We start from the raw sequence: 27274 nt of genomic DNA on the forward strand, positions 1-27274 counted from the left end.
CTGTGTTATGGCTAGTTTTCATATGTAGTCTCTATTTACTAACATCCCTCTTGTCGAAACTATTGACGTTGGCCAAGCTTTCCTCTGTCACCACGAGAAGCTTTGGCTAACCGAATGTCCCGCCCAGTTTAAGTCTTTATCCTATCGTCGTTATGTTGATGGAACATATTTAATTTTCAGATCACTTGATCACGTTCCTTGATGTTAATATCCACCGTCTTCATAATAGTTTCGAGACAGCCTTATACAGAAAACCAACTTTCACTGGTTTGAGTTCAAAATTTTCATCTTTTATTCCTCTTAATTACAAACGTAATCTAGTACGTACTCTTACCAACAGAGCCTTTAATATATGTTCAAGCTACTTCCACTTGGACACTGAACTAAAATACATAAAGGAACTACTCTTTAACAATGGTTTCCCTAAGAGATTTACAGACACTTGTATTGGCAAAACTCTTAATAGGTTTTTTAGTCCCACACAGCCTCAAATCCACAGTCCCTAAATATTCTAACTATTTCACCATCCCGTACACAGGCCCACTCAGTTTCACCCTTAGAAACAAACTTAAGAAACTTTTCAATGAATTCTTTCCATAAATTTCACTTAGACTAGTCTTCAAAACCCAGAGTTCAATTAGAAAATTCTTTAAAATTAAAGACACCATACCGACACACCTGCAATCCTCAGTTGTTTATCAATTTACGTGTGCTAGCTGTAGGGCAGCATATATAGGTCAAACAAAATGACATTTGATAACTCGCATCCATGAACACTTGGGCCGTTCCGTCCCAACAGGCCAGTTAATCACACAACCGCCACATTCAGCTATCCGTAACCATGCCAACCAACATGACGACCCGTTTTCACCGTCTGATTTCTCAGTTCTTGGCAGGAGCAACTGTGAGACGGACCTCCTCATTGTGGAAGCCTTGCACTAGTATAAAGTAAAGCCATCCATGTGTAATATGGCTTCCTGTGAATATATATATATATATATATATATATATATATATATATATATAAAAATATATATATATATATATATATATATATATATATATATATATATATATATATATATATATATATATATATATATATATAAAAATATATATATATATATAATTAATTAATATCATTACCGCAGAAGGATCATTTATGCTCTATATATATGAGTGGGGACTTACCTGGTATTAAGACGTCATTAGATAGGTGTTGACCGTTGTGTAATCCCAGAAGAAAATAATTCATGAGCAACACCTGTACAGCCACCATCTTGACTCCTCACAGCTGGCTGACACGTCTCACAGCTGGTTGACACGTCTCACAGCTGGCTGACACGTCTTACAGCTGGTTGACACGTCTCACAGCTAGCTGACACGTCTCACAGCTGGCTGACACGTCTTACAGCTGGTTGACGCGTCTCACAGCTGTTTAACACGTCTCACAGCTGGTTGACGCGTCTCACAGCTGGCTGACACGTCTTACAGCTGGTTGACGCGTCTCACAGCTGTTTAACACGTCTTACAGCTGGTTGACGCGTCTCACAGCTGGTTGACACGTCTTACAGCTGGTTGACGCGTCTCACAGCTGTTTAACACGTCTCACAGCTGGTTGACGCGTCTCACAGCTGTTTAACACGTCTCACAGCTGATTGACAAGTCTTATACGAGTTCTTTCTTTCGTTACTCACTTGTCTAAACATAAGAAAATCACTATATTATTCATTATCTTGGACTGTAGTGTCTCACTTAACCAGTTCATAAATATTGGCCAGGTTATCTCGCACGGTGAGCTGTGTAGCTTATAACAACTTCACGACCTTTATATAGCCAACAGTTATTTAGTTTATATACATCTTTTTCATTATTTTTCTATGTAGTCATGAGGTCAATCGTCTATACACAGACATAGGAGTCTCGAAACACACACTTCTATAGCTCAGACTTGTCACACTTCACTCGTAGTTAGATCTGTCTAGACTGTTAACACCAAAAAAAAAAATCACTTTTTTTAGGTTCTTTTAGTTTTCTATAATAAATATAAATACTTTTGTTTGTCGGTCTATATTAAGTTTGTTTATTTTCATGTAAAGTTTATTTTCATTTTCTCAATAATGCTTGTAATCATTGTAGCTTCTCTCATCCAAATATTGGATTTTATATCCATATTATTTTCAAAACCTTAAAAAAAAATATATATAAATTAGTAATCAAGTCAAATATTAAAATCACGTATACTTTTATATATATATATATATATATATATATATATATATATATATATATATATATATATATATATATATATATATATATATATATATATATATATATACTCACAAGAGTATATCACTTTATAATCAACAATACTAGCTCCGTTTTATACAGGTATATGTGTCCATTTTAATTTTGGACTATTTTTTTTTTACGGGCATTAGCCCACCCGGGCACAGGTCACTGACCCACATCAGGGCCTGGGGGACGAAAATGTAATAATAATAATAATAATAATAATAATAATAATAAAAATAATAATAATAATAATAATAATAATAATAATAATAATAATAATAATAATAATAATAATAGACAAAAAACGATGAAAAGTGAGAAACAATATATGTATGTTGTGTTGTCAATAGTAAGAGAAACAATTGAGACCCTGCAATTGTGTGTAAATGAGGCAGAAAATGAGATCAGCAACCTGGGACTTGGTCACAATTTTCGTGATGCCATACAGCAGCAGGGTCTACCATTAGACAACACATTATGCTTCCAATATCTTCCCAGGCGGTAGTACCTCCCTGTTTGGTAGCTGCCTACTTCCTACTACCTGTGTGCGCGTGTGTCTGTGTTCGTGTGTGTGTGTGTGTGTGTGGTTGTGTTTGTGTTATGTGTGTGTGTGTGTGTGTGTGGTTGTGTTATGTGTGTGTGTGTGTGTGTGTGTATATGTGTGTGTGTGTGCCTAAGAATGGAGTATTAGCTATGATAACTTAAAGGTTGGGCCGACCATCCATCACCATCGCCGCCGTCACCATATTTTGAAGGTGTCACAGCGAGCCGGGCACCAAGCCTGAAGCCCTCCTTACGGGTGACGAGCGTGTGTGTTAACTGCACCATCCATCATCCCTCACCACTACTGATCTTTATCGCTCTCTCTCTCTCTCTCTCTCGCTCTCTCTCGCTCTCTCTCTCTCTCTCTCTCTATACCTTACTCCTTCTCTCTATGTTGCTCTCATTCGTAGTTCCAGAACTCTTATCACTACTCTCTGTCTTTCTCTCTTTCTCTTTCTGTCTCTCCCTCCGTCTCCACATCTCTCTGTCTCTGTCTCTGTCCCTGTCTCTGTGTATCTCTCTCCATCACCTGTCAAAATCCAGGTTTATCTTTGTCTTGTTAACATAAGATTGAACAAAGACTAGGTAGAGAGAGGCAGGTGGAGGAAGAGGAAGAACACGACGAAGAATAAGGGGAGGAGGTAGAGAGGAGGAGAATGACGACGAAGAAAAGGGAGAGGAGAAAACGGAGGAGACAGCGACGAATGAGGAGGACACAATAAAAGGAGGAGGAGGAGGGAAAGATGAAGAGGAAACGCTTATGAAAGAACTGCAAGAGGGGGTAAGAGTTTCTTGTGAGAGACAGAGGGGGTGAGAGTTTCTTGTGAGAGAGACAGGGGGGGTGAGGGACTTCTTGTGAGAGACAGGGGGGGGTGAGAGTTTCTTGTGAGAGACAGGGGGGTGAGAGTTTCTTGTGAGACAGAAGGGGGGTGGGGATTTCTTGTGAGAGACGAGGTTCTTGTGAGAGACAGGGGGTGAGAGTTTCTTGAGAGACAGGGGGGTGAGAGTTTGTGAGACCTTGGGGGGTGAGAGTTTCTTGTAGCCTTGAGGAACAGGGGGGGTGAGAGTTTCTTGTGAGAGACAGGGGGTTAGGGAGTTTCTTGTGAGAGAGACTGGGGGGGTGAGAGTTTCTTGTGAGAGACAGAGGGGTGAGAGTTTCTTGTGAGAGAGACAGGAAATTGAGAGTTTCTTGTGAGAGACAGGGGTGAGAGTTTCTTGTGAGACAGGGGGTGAGGTTTAGCAAGACAGGGGGTGAAGTTTCTTGTAGAGACAGAAATTGAGAGTTTGTAGAGACCCAGGGGTGAGAGTTTCTTGTGAGAGACAGGGGGGTGAGAGTTTCTTGAGACAGAGGGGTGAGGAAGTTTCTTGTGAGAGACAGGAGGGTGAGAGATTCTTGTGAGAGACAGAGGGGGTGAGAGTTTCTTGTGAGAGACAGAGGGGGTGAGAGTTTCTTGTGAGAGACAGGGGGGGTGAGAGTTTCTTGTGTGAGACAGGAGGGTGAGAGTTTCTTGTGAGAGACAGAAGAATTGAGAGTTTCTTGTGAGACAGGAGGGTGAGAGATTCTTGTGAGAGAGACAGAGGGGTGAGAGTTTCTTGTGAGAGACAGGAGGGTGAAGATTCTTGTGAGAGACAGAGGGGGTGAGAGTTTCTTGTGAGACAGGGGGGTGAGAGTTTCTTGTGAGAGACAGGAGGGTGAAAGATTCTTGTGAGAGACAGGGGGGTGAGAGTTTCTTGTGAGAGCTTGTTGTGAGAGACAGAAAGGAGTGAGGGGTTCTTCTTTGGTAAGAGATGATTATGAGTGCCTCTCATGACAGATACTTGTGCTGGCCGCGAGCAGCTAGCGTCTTGTGAGACCTCGTGAGAGGTTCTTCGACAAAAGAGGTATTTGTGAGAACTTGTGAGAAAAGCTTTTGTGAGACATTGTTGTAAAGCCTTTCTGCTGTAAATCCTTCTTGTAAGACCTTCTCACTCTTTTAGAACTACCACCTTAAGACGGTGGACCACCAAACAACGTGTTGTAGAAGTACTGAAGGCCAAACGATGAAGAAGAACGCAGGCAGGCAGGTAGGTAGGTAGGTAGGTAGGTAGGTAGGTAGGTAGGTAGGTAGGTAGGTAGGTAGGTAGGTAGGTAGGCAGGCAGACAGGTAAGTAAGTAGGTACCGGTAGGTAGGTAGGCAAGTTCACTACCTCTCTCTCTCTCCTTCACACCCTCACGCAGAAGACGTCAGCTGACCGGAGCTGTTCTGTCCACCGTCTGTAACACAAAAACAAACAAGTGACTTAGACAGTGATTAAACTTCTCTCTCAACAGCTGCCAAAAAAGTTGTCCGCCACCCGGGCCTCAGGAACACCAATGAATAAGTAATTGGTCACTATATATAGTCTGTGACCTAAGTTATGTGTACACTTTGATAGATGAGATCAGATGAAATTTGTGGGAGGGAAGTGGAGGAAGGGTGGGAGGGGGGAGGGATTTGACGTCATTGGTGTTTGTGGGTGATCAAATGGGGGGTTTGTGGGGAGGATTGACTGGCGTTTTGGGCTGTTTTTGTGTCATTGGCTTTTGTGGGTTGTAGTGAACTGAATTTAAATGTTGGCCATAGTGATTGATACACACACATACACACACAGGCGCGCGCTCCTCTGTGTGTGTGTGTGTGTGTGTGTGTGTGTGTGTGTGTGTGTGTGTGTGTGTGTGTGTGTGTGTGTGTACGTGTGTGTGCGTGCGTATGAGAAATATATATATATATATATATATATATATATATATATATATATATATATATATATATATATATATATATATATATATGTGTGTGTGTGAATAATAATAATAATAATAACAATAATAATAATAATAATAATTAACGGTTTATTGAGAGAGAGCATGGCAGCCGGAACACTGAAAATGTACAATTGCATAATTGGGGAATGGGTCTCTTGATTTACAAATGATATACAAATAACATAAGTGGTACAAATATGATATATAATAATTAGGTGTTGATAATTTTTGCAATGGTTGGGACTGGGCTGTTCTTGTAGCAATCAGTTCGTGCTCCTATGGTGATGGGGTGTGTGTGTGTGTGTGTGTGTGTGTGTCTGTATGTGGGTGCGTATGTGTGTGTGTGTGTGTGTGTGTGTCTGTATGTGTGTGTGTGTGTGTGTGCGTGTGTGTGTCTGTGTCTGTATGTGGGTGCATATGTGTGTGTGTGTGTGTGTGTGTGTGTGTGTGTGTGTGTGTGTGTGTGTGTGTGTGTGTGTGTGTCTGTATGTGGGTGCATATGTGTGTGTGTGCCTGTGTAATGGTCAGCATCCTCACCTCGCAAGCAAGCGGACCTCGGGCAGGGTGAAACTGGGCAAGTTTCTTTACGCCATTTGTCTACCCAACAGTAATTGGGGACCTGGATGTTAATCGATTTGCGGATCGTATTCCGGAGTAATTGTTAGCCGGTGCAGTTGGCGAGTTGTCCAGTCTTCTCTGACTATTCCTTGACACTGGGTCATGCAGCTCGTTAACTCAGGGTGTGGTTGTTGTGTTGGCGACAGCTTCTACACCTTAACAAATTCACGACTCGGAGGCCTTTGGGCAGGGCCAGCCTCGATTTCAAGGGGCTTCCATTATTATTATTATTATTATTATAATTATTATTATTATTGTGTGTGTGTGTGTGTGTGTGTGTGTGTGTGTGTGAGTGAATGTGATACTCTTGCTACTATAGAAGGAGTACAGAAGGAGAACACTACCAGCTGTACCGCTCTACTACTGTACAATAGTTGTGGGTGACTTCAATGATATCTCAAGAAGTGATCACAGGCGTTTAATGGGGAGAGAGAGAGAGAGAGAGAGTGTTTATCTTAGCTAGTGATCAGGACGTGTTTGTGGTGTTTGTCAACTTTATCTTATATTAATCAGAAGGTGGCTGAGGTAAGGCAAGGTTCCTCAGTAACCACCACAACCACCGCCACCATCTACAACCACCAACGACACCATCACCACAATCACCACCACCACCACCATCACCATCACCGCCACCACCACGGCCGCCACCGCCACCACAACCACCACCACCACCACCATCACCATCACCGCCACCACCACCATCACCATAACCACCGCAATCACCACCACCGCCACCATCACCACCGCCACCACCGCAACCTTGGCAGCTGTGGCCAAGCCTGTGCCTCCTGTGTGGTTAGCAGGGTTTGGGTTGGCAGGGCAGGGCAGGATGGCAGATGGCAGGATCATTGGAATGGCCAGTGCAGGATCAAAAGGATCCAGGTCGTCATGGCAGGATCAGTCAAGTCAAATTCAGTGCTGGTGGTGGCCTTGGCCATGGGATGGGTCGCCACAACCGCCGCCACCACCACCGCAACCACCACCACCGTCACCACAACCATCATCACCACCACCGTCATCATCATCGCCACCACCGCCGCCACCACCGCCGCCACCACCGCCGCCACCACCACCGCCACCACCACCACCACCACCACCACCACCGTCACCATCATCACCACCACCACCACCACCACCACTACCATCACCACCACCACCACCATAATCACCGCCACCACCACCGTCACCGTCACCCACCACCACCCGCAATCACCCACCACCACCACCGCCGCCAACACCACCACCGCCGACACCACGTCACCACCACCGCCAGAGCCACCGTCAATGATTTGCACTAAGTTAAGGGCGGTGTTAATTATTCACACACACACACACACACACACACACACACACACACACACACACAGTCAATTATTTACAATAAGTTAAGGTTTAATATTCAATTGACGATTTACAAGATATTTACACATTTATATCAATGATTTGATTATACTGTACTTACTATTTACTACTTAAAATACTTTGTCAGTCAGTCAGTCAGTAGATCAGTCAGTCTGTCAAGTTAGTCAGTCGGTCAGTCAGTTAGTCAGGTCAGTTAATGGGTCAGTCAGTCAGTGGATCAGTTACTCAGTCAATAGGTCAGTCAGTCAATGGGCCAGCCTGTCAGTGGACCAGTTAATTAGTAGGTCAGTCAGTCAGTCAGTCAAGTCAGTCAGTGGATCAGTTACTCAGTCAATAGGTCAGTCAGTCAAGTCAATTAGTCAGTCAGTCAGTGGGCCAGCCTGTCAGTGGACCAGTTAGTCAGTAGGTCAGTCTGTCAGTCAAGTCATTCAGTAGGTCAGTCAGTCAGTCAAGTCATCCAGTCAGTCAGTGGGCCAGCCTGTCAGTGGACCAGTTAGTCAGTAGGTCAGTCTGTCAGTCAAGTCATTCAGTAGGTCAGTCAGTCAGTCAAGTCATCCAGTCAGTCAGTGGGCCAGCCTGTCAGTGGACTTGTCAATCAGAAGGTCAGTCAGTCAAGTCAGTCAGTAGGTCAGTCAAGTCAGTCAGTAGGTCAGTCAAGTCAGTCAGTAGGTCAGTCAGTCAGTCAGTCAGTGGAGCAGTCAGTCAGTCAGTCAAGAATGGCGTCTAAGGAGTTGATAATAGTCATTTAACTGGTGATAAACATTTAACTGATTGATGAAGAGATTTTTAAAACTGTATACTAATATTTGTACTGTAATGTGTACCTGTATCTGTACCTTCATTTCTACCAGTATCTGTATTTGTACCTGTACTTGTGTTTGTACCTGTACTTGTGTTTGTACCTGTACTTGTGTTTGTACCTGTACTTGTGTTTGTACCTGTACTTGTGTTTGTACCTGTGTTTGTACCTGTTCTTGTACCTGTACCTGTATTTGTACCTGTATTTGTACCTGTACCTGTATTTGTACCTGTAATTGTATCTGTACCTGTATCTGCTGTATTATATTAAGAGATACAGTGAACTGAGGACGAGTACAGTATATATACAACGCAGGGCTGTATTATAGTGGGGATCCTGGTGGCTGTGAAACAAACTTTATTCTCTCAGGTATTCACAGGTAACTGGATCCCTTTGTTTACATTGTGTCTCTGCCCCTCATGTGTTTATCTTGTCTTATGGTTTGCTCTCTTTATTCCATTTATGCTTCCATGAATTTCTATCTGTCTGTCTGTCTGTTGGTTTGTTTCTCTGTCGTGTGGTTAGTTTTAATGTTTTATGTGTGTGTGTGTGTGTGTTGCTTTCTCTCTAGCTGGTTTATCTCTCATATCTTGTCTCTCATTCATTCTAGTTGCCCTTCTTCTCCTCTCTTACTCTTACTCTGAAACCCTTTGTCTCTCTCTCCCTACCTTCTCTCACTCTTTCTTTCTATCTCTCTCTCATCTTTCTCCCTCCCCCCTCGCTCCTTCCCTCCTCTCTGTTATCCCTTATTCTCTCCCCCCTCCCCTCTCCTTCGTCTTCCGGGTACATCTGGCCGGGTACCCCTCATCCTCCTACACCCAACTACACTTGCTGGCTCTTGTATGCAAATTCACCTAGCTATCTCCTGAAGCCAACGTAAGGAGTAAAAAAAAGATAACATTTCACCTAAACCTAGTGATTGACATTTCACCTAAACCTAGTGATTGACATTTCACCTAAACCTAGTGATTGACATTTCACCTAAACCTAGTGATTGACATTTCACCTAAACCTAGTGATTGACATTTCACCTAAACCTAGTGATTGACATTTCACCTAAACCTAGTGATTGACATTTCACCTAAACCTAGTGATTGACATTTCACCTAAACCTAGTGATTGACATTTCACCTAAACCTAGTGATTGACATTTCACCCAAACCTAGTGATTGACATTTCACCTAAACCTAGTGATTGACATTTCACCTAAACCTAGTGATTACATTTCACCTAAACCTAGTGATTAACATTTCACCTAAACCTAGTGATTAACATTTCACCTAAACCTAAAGATTGACATTTCACCTAAACCTAGTGATTGACATTTCACCTAAACCTAGTGATTGACATTTCACCTAAACCTGTGATTGACATTTCACCTAAACCTAGTGATTGACATTTCACCTAAACCTAGTGATTGACATTTCACCTAAACCTAGTGATTGACATTTCACCTAAACCTAGTGATTGACATTTCACCTAAACCTAGTGATTGACATTTCACCTAAACCTAGTGATTGACATTTCACCTAAACCTAGTGATTGACATTTCACCTAAACCTAGTGATTGACATTTCACCTAAACCTAGTGATTGACATTTCACCTAAACCTAGTGATTGACATTTCACCTAAACCTAGTGTATGTCTGTCAATAGCGGTGAGAGTTTCCCCTTCATGAATCAGTGGAGAGATCTTGTGAGGTACTGGTGAGGGAAGGAAGGAAGAGGGTGAGGGAGGGAAGGAGGAGGGTCAGGGAGGAGTGAGGGAGGGAGTGAGGGAAGGTGAGGGAGGAGGGAGGACAAGGAAGGAAGGGGGGAGATAAGGAAGGGGAAGGGGGGGAGATACTTAATCTACCACTTGGATTTATGGTACTAGTGAGGGGGGGTGGAGGAGGCAGGGTGCAGGTAGGGGAGGAGAAAAGAAAGAGAAAAGAAAGAGAGAGAGAGAGAGAGAGAGAGAGAGAGAGAGAGAGAGAGAGAGAGAGAGAGAGAGAGAGAGAGAGAGAGAGAGAGAGAGAGAGAGAGAGAGAGAGAGAGAGAGAGAGAGAGAGAGAGAGAGAGAGAGAGAGAGAGCTATAACTGCATCATCAACTAATTATACTCATTAGGGAACATATTATCTGCAGGTGTCACCCCAGGTAATATATTGTATTGAGGTGGGCGAGGTACACTAGCAGTCCCTTATACCCCTCACAGAGCTCATTAACTCCTCGCTAAGGCACGGCATTAAGCGCTTTCTATGCCAATTTAGACTCCTTATCACCCTCCTTGACTTACCTTCGGGGCTGCCAGCTTCTTCCACCAGATTATCATTATTTTAGCATTTAGGGTCGACAAGTACGATAGGTTTAGCTTTAGCTGAGGTTTGTAGTGGGAGATTTAAGCGTGAGTGTGTGTGGGGGTTACAGGTACAGGTGTATGTACAGACACAGATACAATTAAAAGTACAGGTACGGACACAAGTAGAGTTATAAGTACAGGTACAGACACAGGTACAGGTATAACTACAGGTAGAGACACAGGTACAGGTATAACTACAGGTAGAGACACAGGTACAGGTATAACTACAGGTAGAGACACAGGTACAGGTATAACTACAGGTAGAGACACAGGTACAGGTATAACTACAGGTAGAGACACAGGTACAGGTATAACTACAGGTAGAGACACAGGTACAGGTATAACTACAGGTAGAGACACAGGTACAGGTATAACTACAGGAGACACAGGTACAGAGACACAGGTACAGGTATAACTAGGTAGAGACACAGGTACAGGTATAACTACAGGTACACAGGTACAGGTATAACTACAGGTAGAGACACAGGTACAGGTATAACTACAGGTAGAGACACAGGTACAGGTATAACTACAGGTACAGACACAGGTACAGGTATAACTACAGGTAGAGACACAGGTACAGGTATAACTACAGGTAGAGACACAGGTACAGGTATAACTACAGGTAGAGACACAGGTACAGGTATAACTACAGGTAGAGACACAGGTACAGGTATAACTACAGGTACAGACACAGATACAGGTATAAGTACATGTACTGACACAGGTACAGACACAGGTACAGGTATAAGTACAGGTACAGACACAGGTACAGGTATAAGTACAGGTACAGCCACAGGTACAGGTATAAGTACAGGTACAGACACAGGTACAGATATGAAATTACCAGGTACAGACACAGGTACAGGTATAAGTACAGGTACAGACACAGGTACAGGTATAAGTACAGGTACAGCCACAGGTACAGGTATAAGTACAGGTACAGACACAGGTACAGGTATAAGTACAGGTACAGACACAGGTACAGGTATAAGTACAGGTACAGACACAAGTACAGGTATAACTACAGGTGCAGACACAGGTACAGGTATAAGTACAGGTACAGACACAGGTACAGGTATAAGTACAGGTACAGACACAGGTACAGGTATAAGTACAGGTACAGCCACAGGTACAGGTATAAGTACAGGTACAGACATAGGTACAGGTATAAGTACAGGTACAGACACAGGTACAGGTATAAGTACAGGTAGAGACACAGGTACAGATACAGACACAGGTACAGGTATAAGTACAGGTACAGACACAGGTACAGGTATAAGTACAGGTACAGACACAGGTGCAGGTATAAGTACGGGTACAGACACAGGTACCCAGAATTATAAGAAGTGCAGAGTACAGACACAGGTACAGGTATAAGTACAGGTAGAGACACAGGTACAGATGCAGACACAGGTACAGGTATAAGTGCAGGTACAGACACAGGTACAGGTATAAGTACAGGTACAGACACAGGTACAGGTATAACTACAGGTAGAGACACAGATACAGGTATAAGTACAGGTAGAGACACAGGTACAGATACAGACACAGGTACAGGTATAAGTACAGGTACAGACACAAGTACAGGTATAACTACAGGTACAGACACAGGTACAGGTATAAGTACAGGTACAGACACAGGTACAGATACAGACACAGGTACAGGTATAAGTACAGGTACAGACACAGGTACAGGTATAAGTACAGGTAGAGACACAGGTACAGGTATAAGTACAGGTACAGACACAAGTACAGGTATAAGTACAGGTACAAACACAGGTACAGGTATAAGTACAGGTACAGGTATAAGTACAGGTACAGACACAGGTACAGGTATAAGTACAGGTACAGGTAAAAGTACAGGTACAGACACAGGTGCAGGTATAAGTACAGGTACAGACACAAGTACAGGTATAAGAACAGGTACAGATACAAGTACAGGTATTAGTACAGGTACAGGTAAAAGTACAGGTACAGACACAGGTGCAGGTATAAGTACAGGTACAGACACAGATACAGGTATAAGTACATGTACTGACACAGGTACAGGTATAAGTACAGGTACAGCCACAGGTACAGGTATAAGTACAGGTAGAGACACAGGTACAGGTATAAGTACAGGTAGAGACACAGGTACAGGTATAAGTACAGGTACAGACACAGGTACAGGTGCAGTACGGGTACAGACACAGGTACAGGTATAAGTACAGGTACAGACACAGGTACAGATACAGACACAGGTACAGGTATAAGTACAGGTACAGCCACAGGTACAGATACAGACACAGGTACAGGTATAAGTACAGGCACAGCCACAGGTACAGATACAGACACAGGTACAGGTATAAGTACAGGTACAGCCACACGTACAGATACAGACACAGGTACAGGTATAAGTACAGGTACAGACACAGGTACAGGTATAAGTACAAGTACAGACACAGGTACAGGTATAAGTACAGGTACAGCCACAGGTACAGATACAGACACAGGTACAGTTATCTCGCTATATCATCCCGTGGTATAGTTTCAACTCAAACCTGTAATGGCCTCGAACTGCTGCCTTTATGTCCGAGTTATTTCTTATAAATATCAAACTATATATCCTTTTAATATATCAATTTCCGCTATATCAGATAATGTCAGTGCTTCAATATCTCTCTATAATATCAGTACATGTAGGAGTCATTGCCGCAATCGAGCTCGAGAAATACGTACAGCGCCAGTGTGTGTGTGTGTAGCTGCGGCCCACTTGTGCATCTCCCGCAGGTGTACATATTATGGCCGCAACCGAACTGTCTTTGTTTTGAAGTATTTGTTACCCATTAAATACAAGGACTACTGTATGTATACCTCACCCTGGGCACAAACCCTCACCCACACAAACCATTACACCCCCACCCCCTCCACACAAACCTTCATAGTCTTTTTCCCATTTATAGAAGAAGGATCTAATCTCATGCACTACACCTCTACCCTATTGTCAGTCCTATAGTCAATACTCTGATAACCGGCAAGACTCTACTTCAACTCTCTTGCCTTCTTTCTTTCCTATCCTTTCTTCTTTCCTTTCCTTCCTTCCTTCTTTACTCTATTTCCTTCCTTCCTTCTTTACTCTCTTTCCTTCTTTCTATCCTTTCCTTCATTCTTTCCTATCCATTCTTCCTTCTTTTCTTTCCTTCCTTCTTTACTCTCTTTCCTTCCTTCCTTCTTTCCTCCTTATCTCCTGTCCTTCCTTCCGTCCCCCTCCTTGTCTCCCTTTATCTCCCCTCTCTCCATCTCTCCCCTATCTCTCTGTCTTCATTTGTGTTCCTTTCTCACTATCTCACCCCCGTCTCTTAATATCTCTCTATCTCTCTCACCCCCGTCTCTTAATATCTCTCTATATCTCTCACCTTGTCTCTTAATATCTCTCTATCTCTCTTGCTTGATATCTTAACATCTCTCTCACCCCCGTCTCTTAATATCTCTCTATCTCTCTACCCCTTATTCTCTTAACATCTCTCTCACCCCGTCTCTTAATATCTCTCTATATCTCTCTGCCAATGTCTCTTAATATCTCTCTATCTCTCTCACCTTGTCTCTTAACATCTCCCTCACCCCCGTCTCTTAATATCTCTATATCTCTCACCTTGTCTCTTAATATCTCTCTATCTCTCTCCTTGCCAATGCTCTTAACATCTCTCTCACCTTTGTCTCTTAATATCTCTCTATCTCTCTCACCCTTGTCTCTTAATATCTCTCTATCTCTCTCACCCCTTGTCTCTTAACATCTCTCTCACCCCCGTCTCTTAATATCTCTCTATCTCTCTCACCTTTGTCTCTTAATATCTCACTATCTCTCTCACTATCTCTCAGGTAAGGACTACATTATACCTCATCGCCGGGCCGGCTATAAACCACCTCACCTGTCGGGTTGGCTAATTTGACTGAGTACACAACTACCCTGCCCTCCTTCAGGCCCCCACCAGTCCCCATCTCCTCTCCCTCAGTCCCCATCTTCTTCTCTCCTCAGTCCACTTAACTAGTCCCATCTTCTCTCCCCTCAGTCCCCATCTCCTCTCCCTCAGTCCCAGGCCAGTCCCCATCTTCACTCCCTCAGTCCCCCCACTAGTCCCCATCTTCTCTCCCTCAGTCTCCCTCCAGTCCCCACCTCCTCTCCCTCATTTTACCAACAGTCCCTACCAATTCTCCTCAGTCCCAACCAGTCTCCATCAGTCTCCACCAGTTTATATCAGTCCCCAACCAACAGTCTGCATCAGTCCCCAACCAACAGTCCCCACCAGTCTAGATCAGTCCCCAACCAACAGTCTGCATCAGTCCCCAACCAACAGTCCCCACCAGTCTAGATCAGTCCCCAACCAACAGTCTGCATCAGTCCCCAACCAACAGTCCCCAACCAACAGTCCCCACCAGTCTAGATCAGTCCCCAACCAACGGTCTCCCCCCAGTCCTAGCGAATCCCCCACAACAGCCCTCTTAAGTCCCCATCCGTCCCCACTTCACCTCCTCAGTTGCCACACGTTATCATCTATACCCCTAGACCCCGTTTAGCCCCGTGTAGTCCCCAGTAAGTCCCCAGATTAACGATGACTACAACACAATTGTTTATGTTGCTTGGAGTTTATTTGTGAAGAGGCGATTACTGTATGATGTGAGGTGAGGGAGTGAGGGAGGAGTGAGGGAGTGAGGGAGTGAGGGAGTAGGGGTAGAGAGGGAGGGAGTGAGGAGTGAGGGAGTGAGGAGTGGAGGGGGTAGGGGTGAGAGAGGAGGGAGCGAGGGAAGCGGAAGGAGGGCAGGAGGAAGGAAGGAAGGAAGAAAGGAAGGAGGGAAGGAAGGAAGGCAGGAGGGCGGGGGGGAAAGAAAGGAGTAAGGAAAGTAAGAGGGAGGGAGAGAGGGAAAGAAGGTAGGAGGGAAGAAAGGAAGGTTAGCAAGAGAGATATACTGTATATAGCGAAGGAATAGTGCAGCAGGGTGTATTAAGAAAAGCCAAACACCTTAATCTCTCAGTCCAGGGGAATATTAAGACATCTTCACCCTCCCCCCCAGACAAGAGAAGATGCAGTGCCTTAGCCAACCACTTTTATCCAGGGGCCAACAACAATACCTGGCTGAGTCTTCCTGATGATATCTCTGAGGCGACGAGAAGAAGGAAGAGAAGAAGGAATAGGAGGAGGAGGAGGAGGGGGGGGAGGGGAAGGAGAAAGAGTAGGAGTGAGAAGGTGGAAGAAGAAGAAGAGGAAGAGGAATAAGAGGATGAGGAAGAGGGGAGATACCGACAACATGTATATACTATATATGCTCACGTGGAGGTGTGTGTGCCACACAACAAGGTGTCAATACTTTCGAGTTAGCCCGACTGCATATCGAGGCAGACAAGCGCCAACGCTGGAAAGACGCTGCCGCTGCCGTTGCCCCTCCCGCACTAGATGTAGCCCCCCACATGTGCAACATCTGTGGACGACCCTGCCGGTCCCATATTTGCCTCTTTAGTCACCTCAGAACTCATCAACCTAGGTGACGTCCCTAATAACTCATATCATTGTATCATAGCTGGATGATCGTCATACTCGATTCCGAGTGACGGCAAAGTAGTAGTAGTACAGCAATAGTACAGTAGTACAGTAGTAGTAGTAGTAGTACAGTAGTAGTGCAGTAGTAGTAGTACTAGTACAGCCCAGAAGTTATGTTACAGCCTGGATGAGATGTCGACTGTCTTTCTCTCTCCTTCGGTCGGCTTTGCTCTGCCTCAGGGGAACGAGAGCTTCTGCCCCAACTCCGACAACAGCTGCAGATATTGACTATGAGGCAACTGTCACTGAATGCCGCATAGATCTGCGGCTTAACTAATTTAACACAGAAAGGATAGCTACTTATGTATTAGGATATTTAATATTAAGGTAATAAAATGGTGGCGAAGGAGTGGCTATTGGGGGAGGCTGGAGGCCACGTACTGTAGTAGTACAGTAGTAGTACAGTAGTAGTACAGTAGTAGTACAGTAGTAGTACAATAGTAGTACAGTAGTAGTAGTAGTACATTAGTAGTACAGTCATTCCTAAATTAGTGAAACACCCTGACTTAACCCCAGCAGAAAGAGCACTTCTTGCACTTCCATCAAGACTGGGAGGGATGGGACTAACCAATCCAGAGGAGATTGCTGCCACTGAACATCAAAATTCACTTAAGCTCACGGCAGCCCTCACGGACCACATAATAGCCCAGAATGCAACAGGGGAAGTGGATACCAGTGAAGTAAATAAGATTCGTAGGTCCATTACGACAGATCGACAGCACTGCCAAAATGATAAGTTGCAGCAACTGTTGCTGCAGGTACCAGAAAATTTGAAAAAAAAAGTAGCTATAGCACAGGAGGTGGGCGCCTCGAACTGGTTAACTACGTTACCGATAAGGGCAAATGGTTTCAGTCTTAATAAACAAGAATTTACAGATGCCATTGCTCTAAGGTACGGTCGGCCAGTAGAAGGTTTGCCCTCCCAATGCGTGTGTGGCTCTTCCTATGATGGCGATCACGCCATGGTGTGCAAGAAAGGGGGCTTCATATGCATGAGGCATGACGAGGTAAGGGACCTCACAGCAAATATGTTGAAGGAAATCTGCCGGGATGTCATGGTAGAACCGACCCTCCTTCCATTGGATGGTGAGATCTTCCAACACAGGACTTCAAACACATCTAACGAAGCCCGTGTTGACGTCAGTGCTCGAGGATTCTGGACGCGAGGGACAGCGAGCTTTCTTCGACATCAGGATTTTTGATCCCATGGCCGCATGTCACCGTAACCTAGCTCTCGATGCTGCACATAGGAGGAACGAGAACGACAAGAGAAGGGCATATGGGGAGAGAATTCAAAACGTTGATCAAGGCAGCTTCACTCCTCTAGTGTTCACAACCTCTGGTGGGATGGGACCAAGTGCAAAATGTTTCTACGCCAGACTCGCGGAGGTGATCTCCGAACAGAAGCAGCAGCCCAGAAGTTATGTTACAGCCTGGATGAGATGTCGACTGTCTTTCTCTCTCCTTCGGTCGGCTTTGCTCTGCCTCAGGGGAACGAGAGCTTCTGCCCCAACTCCGACAACTGCTGCAGATGTTGACTATGAGGCAACAGTCACTGAATGCCGCATAGATCTGCGGCTCAACTAATTCAACACAGATAGGATAGCTACTTATATATTAGGATATTTAATATTAAGGTAATTAAATGGTGACGAAGGTGTGGCTATTGGGGGAGGCTGGAGGCCACGTACAGTAGTAGTAGTACAGTAGTAGTAGTACAGTAGTAGTACAGTATACTGTATATAGTAAGTAATACTCTATACTTACAACCATGCCCGCCACACCTCTCCCACTTTAATGTTTATTAATGTTTCTCCTTAATACCTATCCACTTATTTTCTTATCTACCTATAAATTTATATTCATAGTTAATAGCTACCAACATTTTCTTATGCTTTTACTGTAACAATAGCTTCAGTACAGGCAGATGACGGGCGAACGTTCGTCAGGCGTAGGTCCTATAAGGTAGTAAATTCACTAATGCCAGGCGCTGTTGATTGTTTACACGGGCTGAAAGTAAACCTCTAGATACTTATATTTGACTCGACTCTGAATTTTTGGCAAACTTGACATATTGTAAATATCTCCTCTACACACACACACACACACACACACACACACACACACACACACACACACACACACGCACACAGACACGCACACAGACAAGCGCATATACAAATGATAAACTAATAAGCACTAATTGGTTGAAACTACACAGGCGATTCAATTTATGATATAATTTAATGTACAAGATATCGAGTGGTGTGATCCAGGCCCCCCCACACCCCACACCCTCACCTTGCGTGGGTCTTCATCCTATTACAGAAATTGTACTTTTAACCTACAATACCTACCAATTTCACCAATTAGAGTCATCGCCCGTAACCAATCACATTTTAACTACTATCAATAAATGCTCAGGTGTTTTTTTTTCCTATTCATAATCTCTCTCTCTCTCTCTCTCTCACTCTCTCTCTCTCTCTCAATGCAATTATAGTTTTTGTCAGATAGGTGGGTTAATTCTGTACCTGGTAAATTGTATCCTGTTGCCTATGAGTTAATATATCTGTGGTAGTTTCTCTCTCTTTCTCTCTCGGTTTATCTGTCAGTTCTCTTCATTAGTGGTGTGTGTGTGTGTGGTTACTGACGTCGACAGGTTAAACTGGTGACATAGGTAAGGTTTCTCGTTGATTTGGCGATTTTATGGATGGGAACTAATGAAAGTTGTTTTTAAATGCCATTATATTATCATGTAAAACTGAACACCCAATTTTACTACCCAACGACCAATAATATTTACGGTCAATTTGTTAAAACACTTTTATTTACAACTACAAGACCAATTTAATTACAGAAAAATTCTCAATTACATAAACAAAACTTCCAATTACAAATAATAACATCCAGTTGTAGTAATAATATATTTCATTACAATAACAAGAAAATAATATTACATTATAATTACAATAACGAGCTTAATTACATAAGAATGAGGTGTGTGTGTGTGTGTGTGTGTGTGTGTGTGTGTCAGTTTTTTGGTTTCAAGCGACGTTAATAAAAGCTTCTGAATGTAAAGCGAAGGTGAATGGGTGAGTATCTCTCTCTCTCTCCTCTTTCTTTCTCTCTCTCTCTCTCTCAGGCTCTCTATTTCCTTCTTTCTTCTCCAATTCACGTTCTCTCTTTTTCTGCATTTCTCTTCTTGTCGCCCCTTTCTTTCCCTGTTTCAATCTCACTATTGCATTATTTTTCTTTTTTGCTTTTTTATTCATTCTTCCAATTACACTCTTCCTCTCTTTCTCTTCTCTCTCTCTCTCTCTCTTACTTTATCATTCCCTCTCGCTTTTTATTCACATTTCTCTCCACTTTTTATGTCATTCTCTTTTTGTTATTTGTTGCTCTTTGTCCTTCTCTTTTCTCTGCCTGTCTAGGTCTCTCTATCAGTGATTGGTGATGTTATTGATGGTGACTGGTGATGTTATTGATGGTGATTAGTGATGTTATTGATGGTGATTGTTATATTATTGACGGTAATTTATCACTGGTGATTATTTAGTGAGGGTATTAATGGTGACTCCCTCACACTCCCTTACTCCATCTCCCTCACCATTTCTTCACCCATCTTCCCTCACCCTCCCCAACTCCCTTACACCCCCCCCACCCCCCACTCCTTTCCTCACCCTCCCTCACCCTCCATGATCACCATCCGCGCGCTCCGGACAATTTTATATGAAGTACCCAATTGACTTTTTGCCGAGCAGTAATAATAGCGGTGTGTGCACGGTCCTCCCTCCCTCCCTCCCTGGGTTTTGCCACGCAGAACACCCCCACACTGGAGACTAATTTGCATAGACGAGGGCCAATCGGAGTGGATTCGGGGCAGGAGCGGGCGGACTCACCAGCACACGCCCAGCGCTACCGGTTCTATACGACCGCTAAGGAGTTATAGTGGTGGAGCGGCACCTGGTTATCCTTCCCTCCCTCCCTCTCTCCCTCCTTCCTTTCTTCCCTCTATTTCCCTACGTCCCTCTCCTTCCTTCTACCTCCCTCTCTAACTATCACTCTCCTTCTCCCTAACTATTGATATTCCTTCCTCTCTCTCTTTCTCTCTCTCTCTCTCTCTCTCCCTCTCTTTCCACTCCCTCACTATTACTCTTTCTCTCTCTCACTCATCCCCAAGTACATAGGCCTGTGACGTGACAGGTGTGTGGAGGTACTATGAGGTCACAGGTGCAGACGTACTGTGAGGTTACAGGTGTGTGGAGGTACTTTGAGGTAACAAGTGTGTGTGGAGGTACTGTGAGGTAACAAGTGTGTGGAGGTACTGTGAGGTAACAAGTGTGTGGAGGTAATGTGAGGTAACAAGTGTGTGGAGGTAATGTGAGGTAACAAGTGTGTAGAGGTACTGTGAGGTGACAAGTGTGTGGAAGTACTGTGAGGTAACAAGTGTGTGGAGGTGTGTGAGGTAACAAGTGTGTGGAGGTACTGGGGTGACAGGTGTGTGGAGGTACTGTGAGGTTACAGGTGAGTGGAGGTACTATTGGGTGACAGGTGTGTTGAGGTACTGTGAGGTGACAGGTGTGTGGAGGTATTGTGAGGTGACAAGTGTGTGGAGGTACTGTGAGGTGACAGATGTGTGGAAGAATTGTGAGGTAGCATGTGTGTGGAGGTACTATTGGGTGACAGGTGTGTTGAGGTACTGTGAGGTGACAGGTGTGTGGAGGTATTGTGAGGTGACAGGTGTGTTGAGGTACTGTAACCCCGAGGGCGACCTCACTTCACCTGGAGACCTGACAACGATAACCTTACAAAATGTGACGGTTGAGGATGACCTCACCGCCAGATGTGAGGTTGTTGAGTTCCGCAACAATTTAAATAATTATTTTCATAATGCACAAAGACAGAATATACCATACAGAAGACTCAGATCAAATAACAATGACCCCAAATGGATGAATAATTATTTAAAGAATATTATTGGCCAAAGGAAGGATATAGGTAGGAGAATAAATCGTGGTGAAGTTTACCTCCGAGATTATTATAAGGTATTGGCCAGTCGGGTTAAGACCGAGATGAGGAAAGCAAAGAGGAATAATGAACTGAAGGTAGCAAGGGAGGCGAAGTCAAACCCCAAGGGATTCTTCCAAATGTGTCAAACTAAAACAAGAGACAAAATTGGACCAATACAGTCGGATACCGGCGAGCTAACGGATAACAACGGAGAAATGAGCAATAATCTGAAACAGATATTTTTCAACAGTTTTAACCACCGAGAATTTAAACATGATACAAGCGGCACCGATTATATACAGAGATAGTGAAGAACCAGCCACTGTCGCTATCACCTGAGGAGTTCCCCCTGCCGGACAACTCGAGAACTACACGTCTACCCTCTGTGGTATTACCAGTAACCCTCAAAACCGAGTGACAGGCGCACCTCCCACTCTATCTGGGAGTCACCCTCAACAGTACCGGTCATCCTAATTCTGTTGGTTGTAGCACTTGTGAGTACGTTATCCCCCCACTATTATAATTTTCAGAGAGTTTCCTTTTTCACACCTCAGTGACCCTGTGTTTTTACTGTTCCTTAATCAGTATCAATGTTCCCACAATGATGATGCTAGTGTCATTCCCTTAGATGTGCTAGATCGTATGTGTTACACCCCCTTTACCCATGGTGTCGACACAACTCTCCCTCATATCGATCCTGATGTCTTTCTACAAAACTCACCAGGTTACACCAACCCAAACTGTAACTATTACTTTCCTGACTCCCCCGAGTTTAGTTCTAGTCTCCTACTACCTCATTCCTTCTCCTTGATTAGCCATAACATCAGCAGTATTCCCTTCATCTAGATGCCTTTTTAGATCAGTGTTTATCTTCTATTGCCCACAAATTTGATGTACTTGTGTTCTTTGGGACCAAACTCACTAACGATATTGAACATTTGTATAACATTCCTAATTATAATAGACACTGCGTCAACACGACACGACACAGTGGTGGTGTCGCCCTATATGTTGATATCAAGTATAACACTTCTGTAAGAGATGATTTAAAGGTTCAGGAGGAGTACATGGAGAGTGTTTTCGCTGAATTACGCAACGACACACGAAATATCCTAGTCGGAGTAATCTACAGAAGACCCCACACTAATGTAAGGAATTTTCTTGATCAATTTTCGGAGCTTATCTCTATCATAAGTTCAGAGAGGAAAGACTGCTACATCACAGGAGATTTCAACCTTGATCTATTAAAATCAGAAACCGACACCTCAGTATTAGACCTTCTTGCTACCTGTCATTCTAAACTCTTCTTCAACACTATAACCAAACCCACTAGAGTAACTGCCACCTCTGCCACTGTGATAGATCATATCTGGACTAACAACACTCCTAACAATCTTGCAAGTGGAATTATTTATAACAATATCTCCGATCACTTCCCAGTTTTTGCCATGTATAAAACAGCCACAAGACCTGAAAGGCCTAGTAGAGTCTCAATCCAATACGGAGACTACTGCACCGACAACATGCTCCTTTTTGAAAACAACCTAATGAATGCTAACTAGGATCTTGTCTATGCCTCCGACAACCCTAACGTGAACAGCTGCAACTTCTCTTGCATCTTCAATGCTTGCTTTGATAAATGCTTCCCGCTCAAGACTAAATCAGTGAAAACTGTATCCATTTCCAAACCCTATATTACAAGCGAAATTAAGATAATGATAAAAGAAAAACACAAACTCCAAAAGAAATTTGCAAAAAGACCCATAACTTTCGGTGATGCTTACCGAAGTATCAGAAATAGAGTAACTCAAGCAGTTAGAAATGCCAGACGTAGCTATTATGCAAATAAGCTCCAGTCAGCATCAGGCGACGGTAAGAAAACCTGGAATGTCATAAATTCTATTCAGAACAGGAACACTCAGCCTTCGGCCCCCCACTCAGCTTTTATGATAAATGATTCAGTTGTAACGGAACCCTCCCTCATTGCCAACCACTTCAATGATTATTTTATTCATGTTGGCAAAAATCTTGCAGAGAGCATCCCTGATCACCATGAGGAATTTAGAGCCTACCTGCAAAACAGACAGCAAAATGAGCTGTTCTTATCCCCTGTCACATCAAATGAATTACTGACCATCATAAAATTGTCCAAAGATGCAGCAGCAGGCGAAGACAATATACCAATGAGCATCATTAAAAAAGTGGCCCAATTATTACTACCTGTTCTCCTGCACATTTGTAACTCCTCCTTCACTTGTGGTGTCTTTCCGGATAAACTGAAAATTGCTGAAGTTAACCCAGCATATAAAAAATCTGGGGTCAAAGGTCTCTTCAAGAACTACCGCCCCATATCAGTCCTCCCAGCCTTGAGTAAGATACTGGAGAAGCTAGCATGTAGTAGACTAAATTCCTTCTGCAATGCCAATAACATCTTTACAGACTCCCAGTTTGGATTTAGAGCTAGAAGGTCGACTGAGAGTGCTCTGCTATCCTTTAATAATGATATCTTAAATTCATTTGATGACAGTCAGGTCACAGTCGGTCTATTCTTGGACTTCTCTAAAGCCTTCGATACTGTCGACCATACCATCCTCCTTTCAAAGCTTGAACGTTACGGCGTTAGGGGCCTGTCCCACAATTGGTTTACCTCATATCTGTCCAACAGGATGCAGTATGTCTGCTATAATAATCACCAATCTGACTCCTCACCAATCTTGTATGGCGTCCCCCAAGGTTCCATTCTCGGTCCAGTACTGTTTTTGTTGTACATAAACGACATATTCCACTGCAACACATTCATAAAATACAGCTTATTTGCCAGCAACTCAGAACTCCATTCCTTGATGAGAACTATGAACACTGAATTGACTAAAGCCAGGACCTGGGTAATACGTAATAAACTGACCTTAAACCATGAGAAAACCCACTAAACGATCTTTCAAAGAAGGAAAAACTTACCCCCAGACTTGGACCCCCTGTACCTTGGTAATACAGTCCTCAAACGCGAACAAAATACTAAATTCCTCGGAGTTAATGTTGATGAGAAACTTAACTGGAGAAACCACATACAAGCCTTTCACAGTAAAGTCAATAAAGAATGCGGTATCATGTATCACACTCGACAGTCACTCACTCTCACAGCAATGAAAGAAATCTATCATGATCTTGTTTACCAACACCTGATACACTGTCACACACTATGGGGGCTTCTGGCTCTTCAAAAACATAATCCTTGGTTACTGCACAAAAGAGAGTTGTACGGACAATGACCCACTTGAAAAAAACAGATCACACAAACGAAAAATTTGCTAAATTGAAAATGTTAAAATTCGAAGATATTAACACCTACTGCTGTGCCCTCTTTGTTTACAAATCTATCAATCACTTGCTTGACAATAATTATTTCCAGTTCCGGAAAAATCAGAGCTACAACTTAAGGCACCCAGAGCTACTAAGACCACCCCCCATGCGCTCCTCTCAGTCCCAGACCTCCATAAATTATCATGGTGTGAAGGTGTGGAACAACTTACCCCCACCCATCCCAGCAAAGACTACGCTCCCTTCCTTTAAATCATCTCTTAAAAAATATCCATTATCTAAGTATTAATATTTCTTGTAATACCTACTATATTTACAGTACCTGCTTTTATTGTACCATCAAAACCGTTTTATCGGAAATTATCATGCAAATAAATAAGAAATTACCACTGCAATAAACATTATTTGCCAACTAGACATAATCCTGACAGCTCTGTCCTCTTGTTCAACCTTATTACTGTACAACCCATGTTGTACTGCTCCCCCATTATACTTATGGTTTTCAATTCCACTGTAATTTATGTATATATAAATAAATAAATAAATTAATTAAAAAAATAAAATAAATACAAAATAAATATATATTGAAGTGATAACCGTGGTAACATTATGAGATGTTCTTATTACTACCATGCTATTGTAATATTCCATATGTTACTAAATGTTACACAATACTTCCTTGAGTTAAATGTATAGTATATATGAGGTGCCTAAAAGAGAGCTCAGGTTCTCAACTGGCTCAGCCAGGTTAATATTGTTATTATTATCCACTCTGTATCTGTGTTTTTATGGCTAAATAAACTTTCAATTCAATTCAAAGATAGTAGTGACTAGTAACGATGTTAATAAACAAATAGACAAACTAAAGCCTTATAAGTCACCAGGTCCCGATGAGATATTTGCCAGAGTATTAAAGGGATGTAAGGAAGAGCTTATTATGCTCTTAGCAAAATTGTTTTACAATATCATTAAAAATGGGTGTAGTACCAAAATCCTGGAGAATATCGAAAATGTGATACAGATGTTCAAGAAGGGAGATAGATGACCGTCCAAGCAGTTTAACTTCAATTTTAAGCAAATTGCTGGAAGCAGTAATTTCAAACTCTATTCGAAATCCCCTCGAGAAGCACAAGTTGATCACTGATTCCAAACATGGCTTCACAAGTGGTCGTTCATGTCTGACTAATCTATTAACATTCTTTTCAACTGTTTTTTTTTTTAATCAGTGGATGACGGGTACGATTATGATGTGGTATACCTCTACTTTATCAAAGCCTTCGACAGTCCCCCACGAAGGACTAATACGAAAAGTGGAGGCTCATAGAATTGGAGAAGATATTCTAAAATGAATTAGGGCGTGGTCATAGGACAGAAAACAGCGAGTAAGCATAAACGGCACTAAATTTGATTGGGGTGACGTCACTAGCGGAGTACCCCAAGGCTCAGTACTTGGACCATTACTATTTATTATATACATAAATAACATAGATATAGGCGTAGACAGCAAAATAAATTCGCTGACGACACTAAACATAGGGCACGTAATTAAATTTGCCGTTGTTATAGAGAAATCCGACTGTGAGAAAGACTTGGGAATAATGATAAGTAGGAATCTTAAACCAAGACAATAATGTGTATTTGCTCGAAACAAGGCTAAAAAAGTACTTGGGTACAACACAACACATAACTTACAACACAACACATAACTTACAACACAACACATAACGTACGACAACACATAACGTACGACAACACATAACGTGCGACACAACACATAACGTGCGGCACAACACATAATGTACAACACATAACGTACGACACAACACTTAACGTGCGACACAACACATAATGTACAACACATAACGTGCGACACAACACTTAACGTGCGACACAACACATAATGTACAATACATAACGTACGACACAACACATAACGTACGACACAACACATAACGTGGGACACAACACATAACGCGACACAACACATAACGTGGGACACAACACATAACGTGACAACACATAACGTGGGACACAACACATAACGTGGACACAACATAACGTGGGACACAACACATAACGGGACACAACACATAACGTGGGACACAACACATAACGTGGGACACAACACATAACGTGGGACACAAAACATAACGGGGACACAACACATAACGGGACACAACACATAACGGGACACAAAACATAACGTGACACAACACATAACGTGCGACACAACACATAACGTGCGACACAACACATAACGTGGGACACAACACATAACGTGGGACACAACACATAACGGGACACAACACATAACGTGCGACACAACACATAACGTGGGACACAACACATAACGTGCGACACAACACATAACGTGCGACACAACACATAACGTGGGACACAACACATAACGTGCGGACACAACATAACGTACGACACAACACATAACGTGGGACACAACACATAACGTGGGGACACAACACATAACGTGGGACACAACACATAACGTACAACACAAATACATAACGTGCGACACAACACATAACGTGGGACATAAACACATAACGTGGGACACAACACATAACGGGGACACAACATATAACGTGGGACACAACACATAACGATACA

At 43.1% G+C, this 27274-nt stretch overlaps 1 long non-coding RNA gene across 1 annotated transcript in view; it reads right to left on the reverse strand.

The window, feature by feature from the left end:
* Positions 1–1197: 1197 nt before the first annotated feature.
* The window catches only part of LOC121858741, a 140764-nt gene continuing 114687 nt past the window's right edge, over positions 1198–27274 (reverse strand). Inside the window, exons 3-4 of the long non-coding RNA XR_006087501.1 lie at positions 5029–5095; positions 1198–2187 (exon numbers count right to left, since the gene is read on the reverse strand). This is a non-coding gene — a long non-coding RNA (uncharacterized LOC121858741). The remainder of the gene's footprint in view (positions 2188–5028; positions 5096–27274) is intronic.

The sequence above is a fragment of the Homarus americanus genome, unplaced genomic scaffold (assembly GCF_018991925.1).
Source record: "Homarus americanus isolate GMGI-L3 unplaced genomic scaffold, GMGI_Hamer_2.0 scaffold74, whole genome shotgun sequence".
Lineage (NCBI taxonomy): Eukaryota > Metazoa > Arthropoda > Malacostraca > Decapoda > Nephropidae > Homarus > Homarus americanus.